The 22,111-nt window shown below is 41.5% G+C and overlaps 1 pseudogene; it reads left to right on the top strand.

Annotated features, from left to right (window-relative positions):
• Window positions 1-5,648: 5,648 nt before the first annotated feature.
• On the top strand, window positions 5,649-11,408 carry LOC147437611 (uncharacterized; annotated as a pseudogene).
• Window positions 11,409-22,111: the final 10,703 nt, after the last annotated feature.

A 22,111-nucleotide genomic window follows, 5' to 3' on the forward strand; every position in this document is an offset into this window, starting at 1 on the left:
TTTGTCATCCACAAATTTCACAACAAGACCAAGTCTAGCAAGTGCAGATACAGACAAAAGGTTCCTTTTGATCCCAGGTACATAAAGTGCATCAACAAGTGTGAAAGAACTCCTTCCTGTGCCACCTCCAATCGCCACACCTCCCTTTTGAATTGTCATTTCCTCTGCAGATGCCGCCTCCTGCCCGCCTCTGCTCACACCTCCCTGCTATGCTATCAGCTCGCTTGTTTTACTCATGGCACTATCGTTGCACTAGTACAAACCACATACTACTACCTACCACTGCAATCCAATTACATTGCTTGAGCACAAAGGGCCACCTCGTACCTGCAGTTTCTTCCCACTCGCTCTCAAAAATCGACACTCTACACGTAGCACGATTCCACTATATACAACTCTCTTGTTGCTGCTCATGCTTGTGCATGGCGGTTGTGGATCTACAACTGTGCCCAGCATTCGCCTTCTAGACCCACACATGTGTCGCTACACCTTTGCACGCGTATGTCAGCCATGCAATAGCGTCGCCTCTGTGGAGACAGATAGAGAGAGTGCGTGTATATTCCACGCAAAAGTTCAAAAATGTCCTGACATGCCGTTTTCTATTGCTTAAATTCATGATAAGAGGGCTCCCTCTGCCTTATAAAAATCCCTTTGTGTGCACATAAGCCATTCAACTACAATTTTCGATTCCTTTGCACTAAGCAATTGGAAGAACACTCCCTCTTTTTGACTTGTTGGCCTCCTATACCAATTTTTTTTTTTTCAAAACTCACAATTGTGAGTGAATTATATTGATCATCCTAAAAAATTACAAGGTCTTGTCATGCTCGTGTTGAGCCATGAAATCCTCCAGGGACCATAATTACATGCGGCTATCTGGGCAGCCACCCCTTATGACCCGTCCCCTTTTTGACTTGTTGGCCTCCTATGCCAAGTTATAAAAGAGTTTCTCAAGTATAGAGGGTGGTTGAAGGACCCCTACATTTTTTGGGAGACATTTTAGGTGAAGGGTCCTTCCCTTTTTTGGAGGCGTATGAGGCACTTATTATTTTTTCAAGGGTCCCCCAATAAAACCTTTAGAGGGTATGTGGAGGAGCCCTCTATAAGCCATTCCTTTTCTATATCTATACTATTATAAAAAGGGGAGGGATTTTGGCTTTCCACGTGGCAGCCTATCCTTCCGTCAGGACCTCGGTGACTCGCGAGAGAGCGACAGAGGGGAAGAGAGAGAGAGAGGGAGTGGGGTGCCACCGCCGAAGGCAACGACTCTATACTATTATAAAAAGAGGAGGGATTCTCGAACCCAGGTGGCAACTTATCCTTCCTTTAGGCCTTCCATGACTCATGAGAGAGAGAGAGAGAGAGAGAGAGAGAGAGAGAGGGGGGGAGCTGCCACTGCCAAAGGAGATGCCTTCATACTAGTACCATTTAAATTTTCATCATCAAATTTTACTTCTCCATCCTACTAAGAGTCGGGTCTCACTTCAATTTAGCGAGAGTAATGAGTTTAGTTGATAAAGTTTTTACTTTGGACTCCCACACTTATTTCAAAAAACAATCCCATGGTAGCACATTTGTGATTAATAGTCTTTTACCTTTTGTTAGGAGTGCACTTTTTTGGAAACAAGATTTCTCATTCATTAGAAATCACCAAAAACAATCCCATGGGTTGCACTTTTGTGCTTAATAGTCTTTTACCTTTTGTTAAGGAGTGCATTTTTTGGCAAGAAGATTTCTCATTCATTAGAAATCACCAAAAGATACTATTAGAAATCACCAAAAGATATTTGGCTCGATTTCAACTTTATTAAACCAAATCTAAGGAGATTCGCCTCGCCTTCCGCGCCTTTTCCAAACCAAGGCACACTCCCCCCCCCCCCCCCTTTCGCATCACATCTTCTGCTTGCGCTTCCATCATCATCTACTTCCTCCCTCACCTTTCTTGCTCTGATTGTGGGCACCTTTCCCTCCATGGAAAATTCCATCCACATTGTCTTGGCATATCAAAATTCCCCCTCCTCTCTCCATTCACTCTCTGTCATGCCAAATCCAAAGCTTCCTTCAACACAACAAGGCAAAGTTTGCCATTAGAGAAGAGCTTGTCAGCACTCAACATACACCATATAGGGGTCAGATCTGGGCCAATGTCGAATCTTGATAACTCAAATTGGGTTATACTTAGCACGGAAGGAGATCCTTTGTTTGGTTACAAAGCAATAGGAGAAGGATAATATGGGGCTCCAATCTCCGCTACAAGGATGAGCTTCATGGGGCTCCATAGATGAAGAGAGCTTTACAATGAAAAGAATGTGTGTGTAATTCTTACTAGTTTAAGATCTCTCTGCGCCCTTCATGATTTGAATTGAATTGAATGGTATCATAGAGATCTCAATGTGTGAATTTAAAGGCATGTACCTATGGATGATGGCAGTTAGGGCACAAGAAATGTGAATCCAAAGCAAAGTAGTTGTTAACACAGAGATGCTCGATACCCGTTCTTTGAACTCATTTCACGTTTGCTTTTCATCAGGGAACTGCATGGGGATGCAGGAGATTATTTTGTGTGTGTGTTTTTCTCCTTGGAGCGATAAGAGAGAGAGAGAGAGAGAGAGAGAGAGAGAGAGAGAGAGAGAGATCTTCCACGCATCCCCTCGTAAAACCAAAATATCTTTTAACTCATGCGCATCCAGGCTTGCTCATCGCATCCTGTGCAACTCCTCCCCTTGTTTGCCACCTTCCTCTGTTTTTTCCTTCTTGTTTAGCTTTTCAAGAGCACTTTCTTAGATTCAGCTAAACAAACGCTTCCAAAATTGTTCATACTTACTTGCAAGATAATACAAAGGAAAAGGTAAGGGTGAAGGAGATTACGTGAATTAAGGAAGTTGTCTCCTTAAAACTGGGTGATAGCATGAAAAGGTGATGCAAAAGTAGTGTCCTTGACACTTCTTGTGTGGCACTTATGGATGGTGCTTTGACACACTTTTTTTAGGTTCTTGTGAAGACTAATAATTTTAAGTTTTTTAAAACTTTGCCGCCAACGACTTTAACGATTTCTTGGCTTTTGTCTGTCCATCTGCCTTTCACGCGTGCTTCTGTAGCTGAGCACCTCTCTCTGGAGTCTGAGCTCTCTTTCCCTCTCCCTGGAGTCTGAGATCTCTTTCTCTATCTCTGCTTACATGCCATGCAACAATCTACAACAATCTGCCTCCATAATCTGCGTCCATCTCTCAGGAGCCTTCTCTTGAAGCACGCAAGCATGGCTTGTGTAGCCCTCTGCCTCATTAATGTCTACCTGGCTTGATGTAAGCCATATTACAGTTGACAGGTATTGGTGTGGCTGGAGAGAATCTGCAGCAGGGTATTGGTGTGACTGATCAAATGTGGCAGCAAGAATTTGAACAGCAGCAGCCTTCTCTCTACTCTCAATGTGGATGGCAGCCCATGAATAGATGCATCAACAGGTTGGGAGAGGAAATTCAGTACCAACATGTTTTTGAGGGTGAGAATAGCTTGGAAGAGGAGGGGATGTTGCACCGGAGGCACTGGCAACCCCACACGAATACACGCACTGATAGGTTGGGAGAAGAAATTCAGCACCAGCCCATGTGTGTAGGTGTGAACAGTTTGGAAGAGGGAAGTGTGCACCAGAATCATTATCTACACAATTTTGCAACTTGCAATGCATCCCACATCTATGGAGGCAGCAATTGGACACCAACAACATCCAAATGTGGATCACATTGGATGGCAGTCCATGAATGCAGACAATGAGTTTGGTTGCAATGAGCAAGCTTCAAATCCAATGGAGTGGTCTCACTCATCTGAAGATCATGTAGAAGACAATCCAATACATGATGGGTTGCCCCCTCATGGCCGCACCGAGTACTCAACTTCAATTCGCCAAGAAGCCACACGCAGGATGCGACAGTATTGGGCCATGACAAAACGAGAGAGCCGTCAAAGGAAAAGAGAACGTGATGCATCATGCTTGTCAATGCCGGAAGATATGAGTACAGTTTGCACAACAATGGTGCTTTGCTGGCAAGAAGCTACAAAAGGCATGAATCGTGAAGCTAAGAAATCCACCTTTCGATTGCTTTTAGAGAAGCCAACTTTTCGACGGTTACACCATGGAGTAGAGAAATCTATACTCTCCAACATACAGGGTACAGTCACCAAAGTCAAAGCATCATTGTCTGAAGAGGAGCTGAAACTTAAAAGGGCTTTATGCATGATGCTGGTGAATAGCGAAGGGGATCCATCAAGGTCTATAAGCAATTCGGAGATGGCGAGGTTCACAGGACTGCATCGATGAAGTTTTGCAGCAGCTAATGAACGATTAAAACAGGCTGAGGCGGGAGCATTTCCATTGCAATTATGCCAACGCCAACAGCCTCAAAGCCGTTGCATCACACAGGAGATAAGAGACAATGTTTTTGCTTTTTGGCAAACAGAGACGCGAGTGTCACCAAACAAAAAGGATGTGTGCCGGTAACGTCTCAGACAAAAATCTTACATTAAGCATCCAATACATTTGCTTGACGAGTCACAGGTATGCTCTGAAAATGCTTGAATTATTTTGTTCTCTTGTATGCAATAGTATAGGTACCATGCGTACATAGGTAGTAACTACATATAGGTAGTATTACATCAAGTATAATGATGTCTATCAAGCCCGAGAGGTGTGTAGGCTCCAAAAGGTAATCTTTTGGTACTTCTGGAGGACTAGCATTCATGAGGGGATTCAAGTACCTCAAGTATACATAAAAGCAATCAAAGGTGCTTTGGGGCAAGCTGCATAGACTCTTCAATACTACCAAATTTTCTATATGTTACTTTGTAGGTGTGTATTAGCTTGAAGATTACCTTGAGTACCTACATGTAGATGGTAGTAATACTTTCCTGTCAGGGGTTGGTTCTCAAAATCACCAATGTAAACTCATAAGTCCTATTTGGGTACTTTTGGATGACCAATGTACATTCAATGGTAGTTTAAAACAACCTTTGTGAACTCATAGGTCCTTTATAACCATGCATGTATACTATTAGGTCCTCTTAGGGTACTTGGAAGCTTCAAAGGTACCTTGAGATTAGGTAGAAGCTACCATGAGACCAAACATGTACTTCCAAAATACCAAATCTAGGTATAGGTACTTTATAGGTAGTCTTTGTGGTGCTTATTAAAGTACCAATGCAGGTGCTTAGGTACTTTGCAGAAATTGATACTTCTTAAAGCTAGCATGAGACCAAACATGTACTTCCAAAATACCAAATCTAGGTATATAGGTACTTTAGAGGTAGTCTTTGTGGTGCTTATTAAAGTACCAATTGCAGAGGCTTAGGTACTTTGCAGAAATTGATACTTCTTAAAGTACCATTTACAATGTCTAAGGTGCTTTAGTACCTAATGAAAGGTCTAGGAAAGTACCATGTTAGGTAGCAAATTCAAGTTACAATGACTTTGACCTTGTTTTGACTACAGGTTTTGATGAGCTTTACTTTTCATTGGACAGGTGGAGCTCTATAGGAGATTCCAAATGCAGTATTCACACATCAAGATCTCTCTCAAATGTTTTGAAGGATTGAAGCCTTGGTTTGTTCGCAAGTTGAAGGATAGGTACACTTGCTGCTGTATTGCTCACATACAGATGATATACATCAAGGAAGCATTCAACCAGATGAGACAAAACAAGACAGGAGTGCACAGTGAAGGGTGTGGCTGTAGTTGTGATATATGCTTCACAGAAGAGGTCCTAGGAAAGTGTGAAGCTGTTTCGTATACGCACAGTAGCATCAATAGCTTGGCTGAGATGGTATTATGTCCAAAGCCAGATGAGTCTACGTTTCATTAACTGTCTTGCTTGAAGCGAGAATGTGATCAATGTGGATCAAAGCGGTTAGTGCTCTATCCAAGAGAAAAATCTGAAAATGCATTCCAGATTTCAGTATAGGTGTTTGAAGACGTTGCGTCAGCCCATCAAGAAGGCAAGAAGCGCAAGGATCTACTGGTCAAGGAGATGGGATGCAAGGACTTTACATCCTTCCTTGAAAATCATCTAACCGTCTACATCAAACACAATTTTATTGCCAGGTGGCAATCTCAACAATTCAAAGACTGCATTCAAAGGTTTCCTAGAGACGTGGTAGTCTCTGTTATAGACTTTGTTGAAAATTACTCTTTCAAGGAGCAAAATGAAATCCAATCAATGCATTGGTACTCTTCACAAGTCACCATCTTGGTGCACATCACTTATGTTCGGGACGAGGCTGACAGGGTCTTAAAATATATACATTTTTACATATCTGATGACAAAGAGCATGACACATTGTTTGTACAGCATTGTATGCAAGTTCATAGTGTGTGGCTATACACGAGCAAGGTTTCAACTTCTTGAAGCGGCACTGGGTCTGGTCAGACGGATGTGCTGCTCAATTCAAGGCATCTAGACCATTTTTCTTTGTATCAAGGTATGCTAGCTTCCTTTGACTCTTAAACAAGCGTGCGAGTTTTGTGTTCTTGCCTAGTCTTTGAGACGTGTGATTGATCTAGGTACTACTCTTTGACTGGCATTGAGATGCTATGGAGTTTCTTTGCATCGGGCCATGGCAAAGGAGAGAATGATGGGGCTGGTGCTATCGTCAAAAGGGCTCTGACACATGAGCAATTGAAACCTGACGCTTGGCACATGAAGTGTGTCAAGGATGTGGTCAATTTCTTGAAACATAAATTTCATGATGAAAACACCTAGTCAGAGGTGACTCGAATTTTTGGGATGTCGAAGTGGTTGATGTACCTAGGTAGAGGAAATAGAATTTCAAGGTGCACTGCGCTATAGAGCTCTCTCATGTTTTTGTTACCCTTGTATGTCACAACGCTGGAGGCGATGCCTTAACAACACACATGTCGAGAACTGGAAGTACATCAGCATCGAACCATTGGATGGCAGTGATGGAGAAAGCGATCAATCAAGTGACGATGAAGGATCAGATTTGCCTATGTATGGTGGACATCACGATGCAATCAGTGATGCTCTGCGTGTAGGTGACAACTTTGCCATGAATGCGAACTAAGATGGAGTAGACTTCTACCTCTTGAGGTGCTCAAAGGAGAAATACAAAACAGCACGAGCGCTAGAGATTCTTGGGACAATTTCATTTTTCCAAATTCATATCTGGTTGAGGGATACTACTATGAGCTAGTTGATGGTACCGAGGATGTTTATTACATCCCTCCTGAACAGCCAAAAGTGTTGTTGGCATCGCACTTGGTTCGATTCATCAAGATACCCTTGGAACCCTTACATGGTGAACCACATAAGTTCAGATTATCTGCAGAAGTTTATGAAAATGTGTACAATAGCATGCCAATGGTCTTGTAGATCTTTCTATATTGGAGCCTAATAAACAGTTGTTTTGCTGCAATTATTGTTCGTTGTATTTGAGTCCTCCAAAAACACATAATCACAAATGTAGCCTCCTGATTCTTACTTTTACCTTTTTGTAACATATCATTAAATTTGGTACTTTAAGTACTATAGTTCAGGTTTCAAGCACTTTACTGCTTGTTCAGGTACTTATAGGGGGTATCTAGGTAGTCTTAAAGTACCAATCACAGGTTCTAAGTGGATGTTCTTCATTGTAGAAGTGTGCAGATTAGGTACTTTAAGTATCATGACTGCACCATATATGTAAATTTGGTACTCTAAGTACCATTGCTAGTAGTCTCCCAGCATTGTCACATGTATTTGTATGAAGATAGTGTACCATTGTGGGTGGTTACACAGTCCCTTTTTAAAATACCTGTTTGCACATTGGGTACACCAAGTACCATGGTTGGTACTTGTAGTGCTACTTTCCAGTGGTAGAATGCTAAAACAACATGATTGTAATGACAAGAGGTTTCCAATATTGAAACATAGCATGGTAGTAGAAGCCTTCATTTGCCTGTCTCACACACCATCCACAGCCACAACCAAGCACACACTACCCACAAAATAAATTGAGTCCAAAACGAAAATGGTGACATAATGGAATAATTATAAATTCAATTTTCGTGTTGCCGACTAGTTACATGTTAGGCAGTCAGTACAGAGGCATTCTGAATGTTGCCAGAAAAAACATCCCTCATGGGAAGTAGGCATATACATGGCTTTGTGGAGAGTGTTAGCTTACAAATAGGTAGCTGTAATGACAAGTCTGCTTATACAAGGGGTTGCTACAAAAGTTGGCTTCACAAAATTACATAAGTTCTTTACAAATACACCACTACATGACAATGTAGAGACACTGGCGCTTAAAGAGCATTGGCATCAATTGTGGCCCTTTCAAGTATTGTTCATAACTGGTCATCTTTCCACCACACCGAAGTGCAGCTTTAACATAGTCGTCCTCTTATGTATGCTTCACATTATTGAAGGTGGCAGCTTTGGCTGACCGATCTGTAGCATCACACCATTTCACAAGAGCCTCCTTCATGTCCTTGGACAAGAAGTCACTACGCCGCTCCTCTAGGCTAGGTATAATGATGTAGGAATCGGGAGGATTATAATGGCATTTATAGAAATTGTTGTCAATCAATAGCACATTGTTCGCATCGTATTGTTGAACCACCTTCAGAAAAATTTTCAAATTCTTGAAAAAAACTGGTTTTCCACATGTCATGGAGAATGTGGCTACATCACATAGCTGTTGTCCTGACCATCCGCTGAAGTAGTCACAAATCCCCTTAAAACCTGTAGAGACTATTCTGTCCACTCTTTCTAGCATTGCTGAACTCCAGATGTAAATATTTGCCCAGCCCACAGCCCAAGCTAAGAACTATATTGCATCCTTGGGAACGAAGAGGTACCTGAAAACTACAACAATTCCCGATCGATGGGCATGCATAAATCATACATATAGCAAAAATTCTGAAAAAGGATCAACCTGTCCCTCGCCTCTTGGATGAGGTCGAATGCAGTAGTTTCCAGATCAGGAGGGTTAGATTTAAACCATGAAGCGCAGAGAACACCATTAAGATCAAACACTAATGCTGGTCGTGTAGGGTTATCGAATGGCAACAATGTGATTGTGCTTGGAACATAGGGTGGTGGATCTCTGTGATTATTATTTCCTCGATAGGCAGTTTGAGAGTCCCCTTTTCTTTTGGTATCTCTGTAAAAGACATGGTTGCAAATTGAAAAGGAATAGACTAAGCACCTTTCGAACACTGTACAAACGTGACCGTTGCAATAAAGCAAAAAAGACAAATGGAGGCAAACATAAAATTCTCATTTGTATTCCAAAAGCAAGAATCAAAGATTCTTGACATTACAAGAGAGTGAAGACACTAAGTGACAAATGTCACAGTTTCTTGCAAACACTAGGCTTTGGGGGGTGGGAAATATTACTGGGATGTCGGAGGGGAGTACTTTTCATGGGGGACTTCTTCGGGGGAGGCAGTGACTCCGGAACTTCCTTGCTCGTCGCTTTTCCATCTCCACCTGAAACCAAGACCCACTCGACTTACACGCAGTTGAGCATGAACATAAGTTACAGAAATGACACTATCAATGAGCTTGACCTACAAACTTCCTCTATGTGCTAAGATGCTTTTCTGAACAATTCATGCGTAAAGGAGTCTCACCATCACTCTCATCCTCTGCTTTGTTAGATTCCTACTGTGAACGGGTGATACCTGTTGCTCGCGCCTTTTTGGACTATCCAGCTGCACCATAAAGGGGGGACAATAAAAATCATTCAATGCCTATAGGGATCCAAGTCCTGTGGCCAAAACAACTTACCATCATCGTGTTTCTTTTGCTTCTTTGAGATCTTCACCATATCACTAAGGAAGACTGGGGAATCTGGATTTGCGTCACCGTGAACCATTTTTTGCACGGCTTCCACTCCCTCTTGCGCTACAGCATACGTCAAAGTAGCATCAGCATTTTCCATTGGTTCAGTTACCTTTTGTTTTGGTTCACCTTCTGTCTGTTCAGAGGGCTCCACCTTAACAGCTGGGGTCTTGTCACCTGCCACATGAGAGCCTTCCTCGCCAGCCAGAGTTTTGTCACCTGCCAAGGATGAGCCTTCCCTACCAGCTGGAATTGACTGATCAACAGACTGCATGTCTGTGTCCACAGTGGGTGCGTCGAGAGTTGCATCAACATTTCGTATTGGCACCTCAGCTGGTAATGTTGTTGCATAAGGCATATGACTGGAACCTACCACTGCACAACAAAAGTGTGCAAAATAAGTTAAAAGCATTCTTAACAAACTCTAGTAATCAAGGCAAACATGGAGAATAAAAAACCAACCATTATGCACAAGCATTGACTTTGCTGATTTCGGAACACTCTGCTTACAGGAGGGGTTGGCACATACTTTCTCTGACGCAGCCCATCCAGCAAAACACAAAGCATGGTATGTATCACCACATGCTAGTGTATACACACACACGACGTCGTAACCCACAAAACCTAAACCACATGCAGCACAAGCTCCTAGAACACTCACTTTGGCCTGCAATTGACTCCCATGCTCGCCAGCTGTGGGACATAGCAACATTGAATCACCTCTCTTCACTTTCACCAGCAAGCTCTCACAAAATTTGACTTGAGCAGCACATGTAGCTTCTGATGCTACCAGGTCAAGAAGTTCTTTTTGCACCACAAAGGGGAAGTAAATATTAGTCCATCTATCCAAGATTAAATGAACTATCATGATTACTTATACATATAGTACCAAGGGATAGCAAGGGTATGTTGAAACCACCAATTGCAATGTATTGTCAAAAAAGTAGCAAGGATACACTGTAGGGACTTATGACAGTACCAAGGATAGGTTCAGAGTACCAATCAAAAGAACTTACAATTGAAGGTACTTTGCAAAAAAGTAATAGGTACTTTCACAATGTACAAACACGTGCATGGTGCTTTGCAAAAAAGGCAAATATGTACTTTTACAATGTACAAACACATGCATGGTACTTTGGAAAAAAGGCATATGTACTTTCACAATATACAAAAACATGCATGGTACTTTGGAAAAAGGCATATATACTTTCACAATGTACAACCACATGCATGGTACTTTGGAAACAAGAAATATGTACTTTGAAAGATAAATGCATATGATTTATCAATAAAACTATGACAAGTACTTTAAAATCTACCAAGTAATACAACAATATGTACAAAGAACCTATGTGAAACTCATGGAACTTGCAAAAAAGGAATAGGTACTTTGACAGTGTACAAACACATGCATGGTGCTTTGCAAAAAGGCATATATGTACTTTCACAATGTACAGACACATGGATGGTACTTTGAAAAAAGACATATGTAATTTCACAATGTACAAACACATGCATGGTACTTTGAAAAAGAGGCATATGTACTTTGGGCCCAAGAAATATGTACTTTGAAAGATAAATGCATATGATTTCTTAAATAAACTTATGAAAGGTACTGTAAATTCTACCAAGTAATACAACAATATGTACAAGTGCCTATGTGGTACTCATGGTTGCACCTTCAATTTGAACTACCATACAAAAAGCTTCCGTATTAATTAGCTCCAAAAAGTACCTTAAATCATAGACACATACATGGACTTTGTGATTTCCACCAGTATCCCTCAGCTTTGTGAAGCAGTGGACAGTAAACTTCCATTGGTGCATACAAAACGTACCATGATCTATTAAATCATTGTCAAATGGTAAATTTTCAAAGCATGACCTATTTGCTACCGCACCTAGCTCTACAAAGCACCAATAATGTCTCATTGGGTACTACAAAAAGTACCATGGTGTATATTATTGCATTCATGCGGTGAAATTTGACAGTTCTACCTCATTTCTACCATCCCTAAGATTGAGTGAAACATCTATAAGGATCCATTGGTACTTATATAAAGTACCATGTCATATTTAACCCTTGTGAAATGGTGGAGTTTAAGTAGTTCTATCTACTTACAGTGCCTTGTTAAGTACCAATAAGACTCCATTGGCACTTGTAGAAAGTATCATGTGAAACACAATCCCAGTCAAGTGGTGAATATTGAGAGTTGATCTTGTCAACATGGTACTTACACTATCCTTTAAAATACCTATGGTGCTTAGACATAATGTAAAACCTAAATACAAGGTTTACTTTTAATACACAATGTATCAGTCTTGACGCGTACCTCTATACGATCAACATCGGCTCCAATCTGGGAGTGGCTTACATCAGCCCCAAGGGCGGTCAACGCACTTATGAGAGCAACGATCTTTGCATCAATCACCAAAACTTCATAATCAAAGTTACCACTTGCTCCCTTCATGCTGGCCTATAGTGTTTGCAGCTCACTCAATTGCCCTTGAAGCACGGCTACAACTGATGATGTTCCCTCTATCTTCCACATGCTTTGGCTTTTCTCTTGTAGTTGGACTCGGGCTGCCACCTATTGTGCTTTTCACACAGTCTAGTTCTGTCTTTCTTGCAGCCAACATCTGCTCCACTTCTGCCAAAATCTGGAGGTTAACAAAGCTGCAATTCAAATTAGATTAAGGGCCCAAACTGCAAGAAATAAAGCCTTTCCCTATCATCCTCCCATGGTCAATGCAAGACTTCGGAGTGAACTGTGTGGTCTGAGTCACTTGTTCACTGCCCTCACTGCAATCAGCCCAATTCTTGAGCTTTTTTTCCATCCCACCGAGGAGCTTCTTGCAATGGTCTAGGACCTGCTCACCAAAAATAGCCCATGCAACCTTCCGCTGACCCTTTGGACTCTGCATGGCAGTTGGACATCTCTCATATACAAAAAGGGTTGAAAACTTGTGCGTGATTTCTTTGTTGGTTGGCATGGCTTGATACACTTTGTGAAACAATAACCTGCATTCTTCTGCATATTCTGGCCGCACTTGATGCAAGAAGAGCCTGCCACCTTTCTCCCTTCTTTTGTGAAAACTGACAGCCAATCCTCATATGTCACATCCTCATCAGACAAATGCTGGTATAGCATGCCTTCCAAGCTCAAACCGTACTCCTCATGTAGGTCATGTCGTGTAAAGCAGAATCTGGTCTGCTTGGGATATTGCGCCTTCGGAGATGCTACCATTGGATTATAAAAACAGCAAATGTGCATGTAAAACAACCAGGCACAACTTTTACCACAAAGTACTATCATGACAGGGTGAGCCATTTATGAGAAGGAAACGGGTGATTATCATTGCTCTTATCAGAGACAGGAAAGGTGTCCTTTGACGACATACTTGCCCCACTCTTTGGCTTGCTGCTGCTAGAATGCAAGCTGGCGGATGACACCATAGCGGGCGATTTGTTTGGTAAGGTGCACTTTCGTGGGGGCATCTTCATTTCTGGTGTACCCATTAAAAAACATCAAATCTTCAAAAATGTATGCAACACCATGAGAGAGAGAGAGAGAGAGAGCATAATTTGCAAAGACATGGCGCAGCATTGTTGCAACTGACAAGCAGCATCTCTCTCTCTCTCTCTCTCTCTCTCTCTCTCTCTCTCTCTCTCTCTCTCTCTCTCTCTCTCAAACACACACACACAGAGGGAGGGAGAGAGGCATGCGCATAGAAACCTGGGCAGCCATCAAGCAACATTTCACACACACACAAATAAATATGGCCCAGCATTGGGCAGTTGACAAGCAATATCTCTCTCTCTCTCTCTCTCTCTCTCTCTCTCTCTCTCTCTCTCTCTCTCTCTCTCTCTCTCTCTCTCTCTCTCTCTCACACACACACACACACACACACACACACACACACACACACACACACACACACACACACAAGGACTAGGGAGAGAGGCATGCACAAAGAAACCTGGGCAGCCATCAAGCAGCATCTCTCTCTCTCTCTCTCTCTCTCTCTCTCTCTCTCTCTCTCTCTCTCTCTCTCTCTCTCTCTCTCTCTCTCTCTCTCTCACACACACACACACACACACACACACACACACACACACACTTCTGACCAGTCGTGAGTAGTAAATGGCTTGCCTGCTAGATGAAGGAGATCGTGACAGTGTCGCACAGCAGAGAGTAGCGCTGAATTTGCTCCAACAAGTCGTATGAAGCTCACGGGCCTCTTTGCATGGAAGGCTCCTCGACGGTCACTGGACTTCCCAAGTGCCAGTATGCTTGCAATGCAAAAAATGATGAATTCTTGAAATGAACCTCCCAAATCTTGGTACACTTAATCAAGTTAATCTAGACCCTCACCCAACGTGAAAGTACCAAAGTGATCCACCATTTTTTCCTCAAAAACTGACCACCTTTTTATGCTATCACCCAAGTACGTAAATCAAAAAGATGAAGCATGACTCGCACTTAGCAATTTGAAGTTCATTGGCCTAATCTCCTCAATTTAAAGTGGGACTCGGCACTAAGAAATATTTTTTTATGAGGATACCAAAAGAATTTGAGAAAAATATTAACTAGGTTTATTTCTTTTAAGCCATTAGTATATTTATTTATTGGAAAAAACAAATAGGAGAAATTGCCAAGCAAATGACCATTCAAGGACATCAAGGTGCAAGCAAAAGTGAGGCCTCCAAAGACAAAGGTGGACCACCCATTCACTTTTTAATGCACGGAACCATATGGAACCTATTCATAGCCCTAAGTTAGAAGCAATCATATATCTCAAGTGAGAAGCATTGAGAAAGCAATACTCGCTACCTAGTCCAATGTCGCTACTTAGAGAGGTCCAATGAGGATTTAGCTAATTAAGTTAATTGATTAGACATTTATCAATCCCTCTCTCTCAAAGGGGAAAGGAGGTCACTTGTCCACAGACTACCTCTACTGCTTGACTTGACACAGGATTGTGATTGGCTAGGCTTGATATAGCCAATGAGCTTCACGCATGAGCTAGAAGCGGGGGTCAACCCAAGCAAGGAGGGGGCTAGCTTAGGGGTATTCTCTCCTCCACTCTCTCTCTCTCTCTCTCTCTCTCTCTCTCTCTCTCTCTCTCTCTCTCTCTCTCTCTCATTGTGTGAAGTGCAAAGTACAAGAGCTCCATCTCCTTCTCTAAGCTTGTAGAGAAGTTGATAGCCTACACCAACACTCTTGGCTATGGAATAAAAATTCAACCAAGAGAATGGAGCCATGCTTCAATGCTTAAGCTTTCCATCTTCTCCATCTTTATTACTATGCTATTATGCTATGCTAAGCAAGAAGAGTGATGATAAGTGAGGAACTATTTCTTTCTCCTATGAATGTTTCTTCTTCCTCTTTCCTACCCTCATTCCCCGCTAGCTCTCTCCACCTTTGAAGGTGTTTGAGGCCTTGGACTGAGGCCGGGGATGGTTAATGCTTTTACAAGATTATGTTATGCTCGTGATACATGAAGCTTTCCATCTTCATTGTATCACCTAGGTCACAAGGAACACAAAGGTTGTATTGTACCAAGTCTCTCTTGATGGGAGAATCTAGAATACAAAAGCCTATTGGAGGGGGATTGTGTCCACATAAATCCGGTCCTCGATTGTTATGTTCTCTAATTCTCTCTCTTGCAAAAGTATTGTTCATGCCAAGTTAATTAAGTCTAATGATTATGTTGCTACCACTAATTAAGATCTCCCTCTATGTTCTCAAAATAGTCTCACGAAAATGCTCACTCTAATTCTCTTAATTCTGTTATTCGCTCAATTCATAGGCCTTTTCCATTACATTGGTATCAGAGCTACTAGTTTCTCTTTTCTTGCTTAAGAAGAAAGGTCCTTAAGTTTTGTATGAAAGGTTGGACTTGTTCATTGCAATAGGGTAAGTGGGACAAGGATCTATTATCTTGGTTGAGAAGGACTTAGTTTGAGGTACACTATTGGGAACCATAGTCTTAATAATGGAGTCTCTCGGGGCTTTCCTTTGGCTTAACCATTATTGAGCTATGATCAAGCTCAACAAGAACCATAATCAACCGAACAATGTTATACCCTCTCGACTAGTCTTTGCAATCTACAATGTCTAAACCACGGGTATGGCTGCTTGAGAACTTATTTTCAAAGGTAAAGAAGAGTAGCAACTAAGGAATTTGAGGGTACCAAAGCACAAAGTAATCTATACATAAGTTTAATTAGCATGGCTGACAATAACTAAGAGAGTAGAATGAATATTGACGACTTTGATTTTGCACATGGAGGTGTTAATGATGATGCCCCCATGTTTGTTAATTATCTTGTTACTAGGTTGCAAAACAAGCTATAGGCAACCCTGCTTTGCAAGCCAAAGTTACTCAACAAATTTGTGCTTATGGGATTTCCCTTCTTCTCCAAGAGGAGAGAGAGCTTAGGAGGCCTCTTGATGAGACTCCCAAAAGAAGACTCTCTCTCACAAGAGGGGAGGAATCCAAAGAACGAGAAAGAAACGAATCCCTAAGTTCCTCTGAAGATGTGGCTCCACGAAGACGGCGGTCTAGACGGTCGCTGATTCCTCCCAAGAGGAAACGGTCAACCCATAGTCCTCCTTGTCACTCCGAAAGGGAAGAGCCGAAACAAAGGAAGAAAAAGGCAAGAAAGAGGTCACCCTCTTCTCCTTCTTCTTCACCTTCCTCCTCTTCCGATGAAAGCAATAGCTATTCTCCTAGAGAATACAAGAGGAGAGGACATTGCAAATATTACCTTGCATGGTGAAGGTCCCAAAAGCTCAAGAAATTCAAAGAGGGAGGAAATAGTATCTCTTTTCTTACCTATGATGGCACCTTTGGTGCCACCGACAAAGTATTTGCCTTCATCCAGCAATTTGATGTGGCCTTTGGAGACGAGGGCTTCACGGAGTCCTCCAAGCTACACCATATAGCTATGCACTTCCAAAAATCTCCTCGTCAATGGTGGGCTAGCCTTCGTGGAAATGGCAAAGCCCCAAAGACATGGAAAACTCTATGAGTTTCTATCATGAAGCAATTCCTTGCAAGCGATGCAAAGAACAAAGTGCTTACCAAATGGCGAATTTTGAAGCTGCTCTCCAACAAGACTATCCACAAATATGTGGACAAGTTTTGGGATTTACATCTCAAGGCTACTGTCTTTCAAAAGATAGAATTCACCGAGCAAAAGCAACAATTTGTGCAAGATTACCTGAAGATATGGCCGAGTACATCAACTCCCAATGGCTTGGTTCTATCACCGAAGTAATCCACCACACTATGGTTGCTTTGTGCATCAATTTCCAACAAGGGTCTAGAAGGAATGCCACGCCCATGGAAAGCAAAGACAAAAGTGATACAAAGGGGAAAAACAATGTCTAAAAATATTCCCAAGGCAACTACTACTACAACAACAACAACAATCGGTCCAAGGAGAAGGGAGCTTACAAAGGTAAAAATAAACTCTATTTTGAAGAGATAGAAGCTTTTTGTAAGGATCACAAATGATTCAAGTGTGGGGAGCAAGGACATGGCTACCGTTCTTGCCCCAAAAGAAATGCCCGCAATGAGACTCCTAGAGCTTCCACCACGATCGAAGCTCCAAAAGAGGATGCTCATTGCAAAGGATCACCTCTCTCCTATGCTTGGGGAAAGGTAAGGGAGCATGATGATTTCATCTTGTTTGACCCTGGCTCTACTCACAACTACATATCAACGGAATTGGCCACTGAGTTGGGCATTCAAGCTTTTTAGATGAGAGATATTGTAACTGCCACCACGATCGAACCTCCAAAAGAGGATGCTCATTGCAAAGGATCACCTCTCTCCTATACTTGGGGAAAGGTAAGGGAGCATGATGATTTCATCGTGTTTGACCCTGGCTCTACTCACAACTGCATATCAACGGAATTGGCCACTAAGTTGGGCATTCAAGCTTTTGAGATGGGAGATACTGTAACTGCCGATGGAGCTTTCAAGGGACAGCACGCCTCCGTTACTCCCTTGATTGGGAAGTTGACACTTCATGTCCAAAGCTACGTCGACAAAGAAGACTTTTTCATCTCTCCTCTCCAACATGAGGATGTTATCATAGCGGCACCATGATTCAACTGCATGGCTTCCAACATGAAGTTCCCTGAAAGGAGAATCTACTTCACCTACATGGAAAAGAGCATGTATATAGATGCTTGTGAGTCCAATCGTAATATACCACTTGTAGATTCACTTGCTTTTGATAAGTCAATGAAAAGCTCAGTTTTTGCATACATGATTTTTGTCAAAGAATCCTTAAAAAGTCCTAATGTTTATGGGTCTATCTCAACATGGGGCCAGATTCAAAAGGGTCCAAATGAGAGATGGTCTATCAAAGATAAATGTTAGAATGGAGCTTAAAGACCTTAGGGTTAGCTTCATTAAAGACCTCCAATGGTTAGTGTAAAAGTCCTTAGACCTTAGGTTAAAGCTAGGCCTTTGCTTGAGGTCCTTGATGGTTAAAATGCATGAGATGCTTGATAACTAAGGTGCATGCTTGAACCGATGCATGTGCTTGAATTCAAATCTAATCCCTAGAAGGAGGGGGCGAGCCCTCGAAGCTAGGGGCATGAGAGAGAGAGAGAGAGAGAGAGAGAGAGAGAGAGAGAGAGAGAGAGAGAGAGAGAGAGGCCATACTCTTACTAACCCTATGCTTGATGACTAGGTGCTTAAGCAAGTAGGGGGCCAAGTTTCTGATCTTGGAGAATTTCTATGACGTGGATGGTTTATTCTTCACAAAACCAAATGACCTAGCTTTGGCAATATCAGACCTAACAAAATTCAAACTCAAAGAGCAGGTTTAGCTCAAGATTTGTATAAAAGCTTACCACAAACCAACCAATAAGAAAGTGCTAGCTTTTGAATGTTGGGTCCACCCTAACTTGGAGAGGATTGGTCGTGAGGATCCTTGCCCAATGTGCTTCAAATCAAGATTTGAGAAGAATTGGAGCACTTAACAAATACATTTATTCTACATCTAGAAATTAATTGTTAAGGTGGAGGGTTGGGAGTTTGGTTTACATGTAGTGTAACCATTGATCAATAGACAAAATTGAATCTATGATCATATCTAAATATCTTGTTAATGTGTTGGGCAAGAGACAAAGAGATTAAAAACCCCTCATCAGACAAGTGACTCTCCGCTAGTCAAAGGAGAGACCTAGGTGGATCTATAGCACTGTTGGTGGAGAGGATGACATAAAGAATGATGGGGTTGACCAAGAGGTGAAATTTATAGACAAAGGAGAAAGCTATGTGGATCTACAACAATGTTGGTGAAGAGGATGACGCAATAAATGATGGGCTAGCTGAAAGTTATAGACCTTGGTTGCACTCTAGAGGGCATAGAGGAGAATCTAGAGATAGATGAATCAATAAATAGAGCAAGCAAACATTTCGATGCAATTGTTAAATTTCACCTTAGAGTGAAACATTATAGTGGTTGATGGAGTGATTGTTTTCTTTTGATGTATGTGATAATTGTCTCAAATGCCTCAAAATCTCGCCTTGAAAGACTATAAAGCATTATTTCTCTCACTCGTCATATAAATTATACTTTTTCAAAGAGGGCCTTCACTAGAATGGGGGGGGGCAACTACCTCTACTAACATAATCTCATCAAGGATAGAGAGTTTTTTGCAAATGAATATGTGAGATTGTCGTGAAAGGGTCTAAAGATTGCTAACATAATATGTTTCATTGGACTAAGAATATCTCATAATCAATAACTCTAATGAATGTTTTTTCCACAAAGGATGTGCCAAAGTTTCTTCTAGATTATTTTATAATCCCATATCAACTTTGTGATTCAAAACCTATATGTTGATGTTTTTACACATCCTAGATTCATGCTTTGCTAATTGTGGATTACTAACACTCATGTACATAAGTGCATAGTATTAAATCAAAATTCAACTTTTCTCACGAACATTGCTTTAGACAAACAACATGGGTCATTTTGATTCATGGTTGAGGATTTTGGTTGAATTTTATGTAGTATGGTTACCCATAGATCAACATGTATCCCCCAATTAAAGAATAGGGCCGTGAGATTGAGCAAAAACCCCTACTATGCCATAATCTTACCATACAAAGTTGGTGGATTGTAGACTCTATCTATGACTACATTTTGAATCTATCCCAAATTGCTAAAAGATTCATATCTGTAGATATTAATAAATTCCACTCATCACTCACATGAATAAACTTATCTCTATTGCCTTTGAGCTTGCACCCTCGCAGTTTACATCCTTTAAGTACCTTCAAACTGAATGTATAGAGGGAATCTTGTCTACTCATGCATATATTTTCTGACTATCCTTTGACCTCAAAAACACCATTGCTCTCAATATGTGGTTGATAAAACATAATGTCATGTTTATCCAATGCTAAGGAAAAATCTTTAAACAATCTAATGGTATATCTATGGGTCTTGCTTGTTCACCACCCTTATGTAATCTATACATACACTCAGTTAAAGACGACTACACTACATCATAAGCCAAATGACATGATGAAGACATAAGATATTTCCATCTTTGCAATAGTTTCCCTCTCTCCTTCGTGGTCACAACCACATTTTATGAAGAGCATGAGGACATTCCATAGTTGGATAGTGTACTTGGAGTCCTTGCTTAAGGTAGAAAAGATGCCTTTAACCCTAATAAACATCCTACAGTAGCATTGCATCCATATGTTTGAAAAGCATTCATCCTTATCTCTATCACTGATAATTTTTAATAGTAGCCCTTCTGTGAGTGGGGCAAGAGGGGAAAATTATCCATAGTCCATGCCTTGTGATTAGCAGTTGCAAATAAAACTTTCAAACAAGAGGGGGGGGAGGGGGTATGGAGGGGTCAGTGTACTATTCAAAAGGTTTCTTTGCCGTACCTATGGCAAGGCAAGAAGCTTAAAAAAATTACTTGGTTAGCCACAACAACTTCCTCCTCATCTAGCTCATCAGGGATGAGAGCTCTACATATAGTCGTTGTAGGAGAGAGAGAAAGAGACGGTGCATCTTGCAGCATTGGTTTTTCTTTTTCAAATAATAGGTCATTCCTTAACTTTTTGTCTTGGCCCTCCATGAATGGGCACATGAGGTGGGGGAAGCTCTCAAGCCATTCCAAATACGGTCTAATCTCTCTCTCTATTTATTGCAAACCATGTGGATGCATCAAGAAAAGTAAGCAATAATAGATTTGGCCATCCTTCTACAAAGGCATAATATCTAGCTCAACTAGTGTAGTATGAAAGGCTTTATATTCTAGGCAAAGCAATAAAACCTAGACTATTAATGGAGGTGGGGGTAGGAGCCCATGGTACCCAAGTTGGATAAGTGCATGAGACCATCCTTCAGTTTGTGGAATAAACGTCCTTTCTTAGTTGTTAGCCATCGTGGAATATTGTCGTTGACAATGACAATTTTCCATATACTATAAGATTGTTACCATATACATGTGGTAGTGATGTGTGTGAACACACTTAAATTAGGATCACCGGGACATTTTTTCCCTTACTAGGAGGTTTTTTCCCCCATGCATTGAATATACGCCCATCACTCTAGGGTTATCTTATCTTTCCATTGCACACTAAGTAATACACTCTCTGTTGAGTGCCTTGAGCTTCCTTTGTATTCTCCAAGTTGTGTGCATTTCCCTGCAATCCTAATTCCAACAATTGATATCAAAGCAAGTTGCATCCTCCCGAGCTTAGTCACCAACAGCTCTAGCACATGCATGCTCACTTTCTTCGATTTCTGTGAGTTTTGGTGTGCCTCAATAGGTTGACAAATACTTCTATTTCCACTACAAGCAGTGCTGTGTAGGCAATTTTGTCATTTTGTGCATAACAGGTCCCTTATAGTCTTCTACGAGTTGTGCTATATGGCACATGTTGGTCCCGCTTCATTTCTCCTCTTTTTGGGCAGTTTTTCACATCAGGTATAGGCATTTGCCATGGCTAACAACAGCATAGATGTTTTCAAGATAGATGGGGATAATTACCCTATGTGGGCTTATATAATGCAACATGTCCTTGTGTCAAAGGGCGTTTGGAATATTCTACAAGGCATTGATGAACATCCTGGTTCTGAGAATGTAGGCGATGTTGAGGATATTGCAGGTTTTGGTGGCAGGTTTGTTGCTGCTAGATCTCTTTTTCCTACGAATGAGCAAGCTCGTTGGGATGTAAGAGATGCGCAGGCTCATGCATTGATTTTGTTGTCT

The sequence above is a fragment of the Adiantum capillus-veneris genome, chromosome 17, assembly GCF_014529385.1.
Source record: "Adiantum capillus-veneris isolate H3 chromosome 17, ASM1452938v2, whole genome shotgun sequence".
Taxonomy (NCBI): Eukaryota; Viridiplantae; Streptophyta; class Polypodiopsida; order Polypodiales; family Pteridaceae; genus Adiantum; species Adiantum capillus-veneris.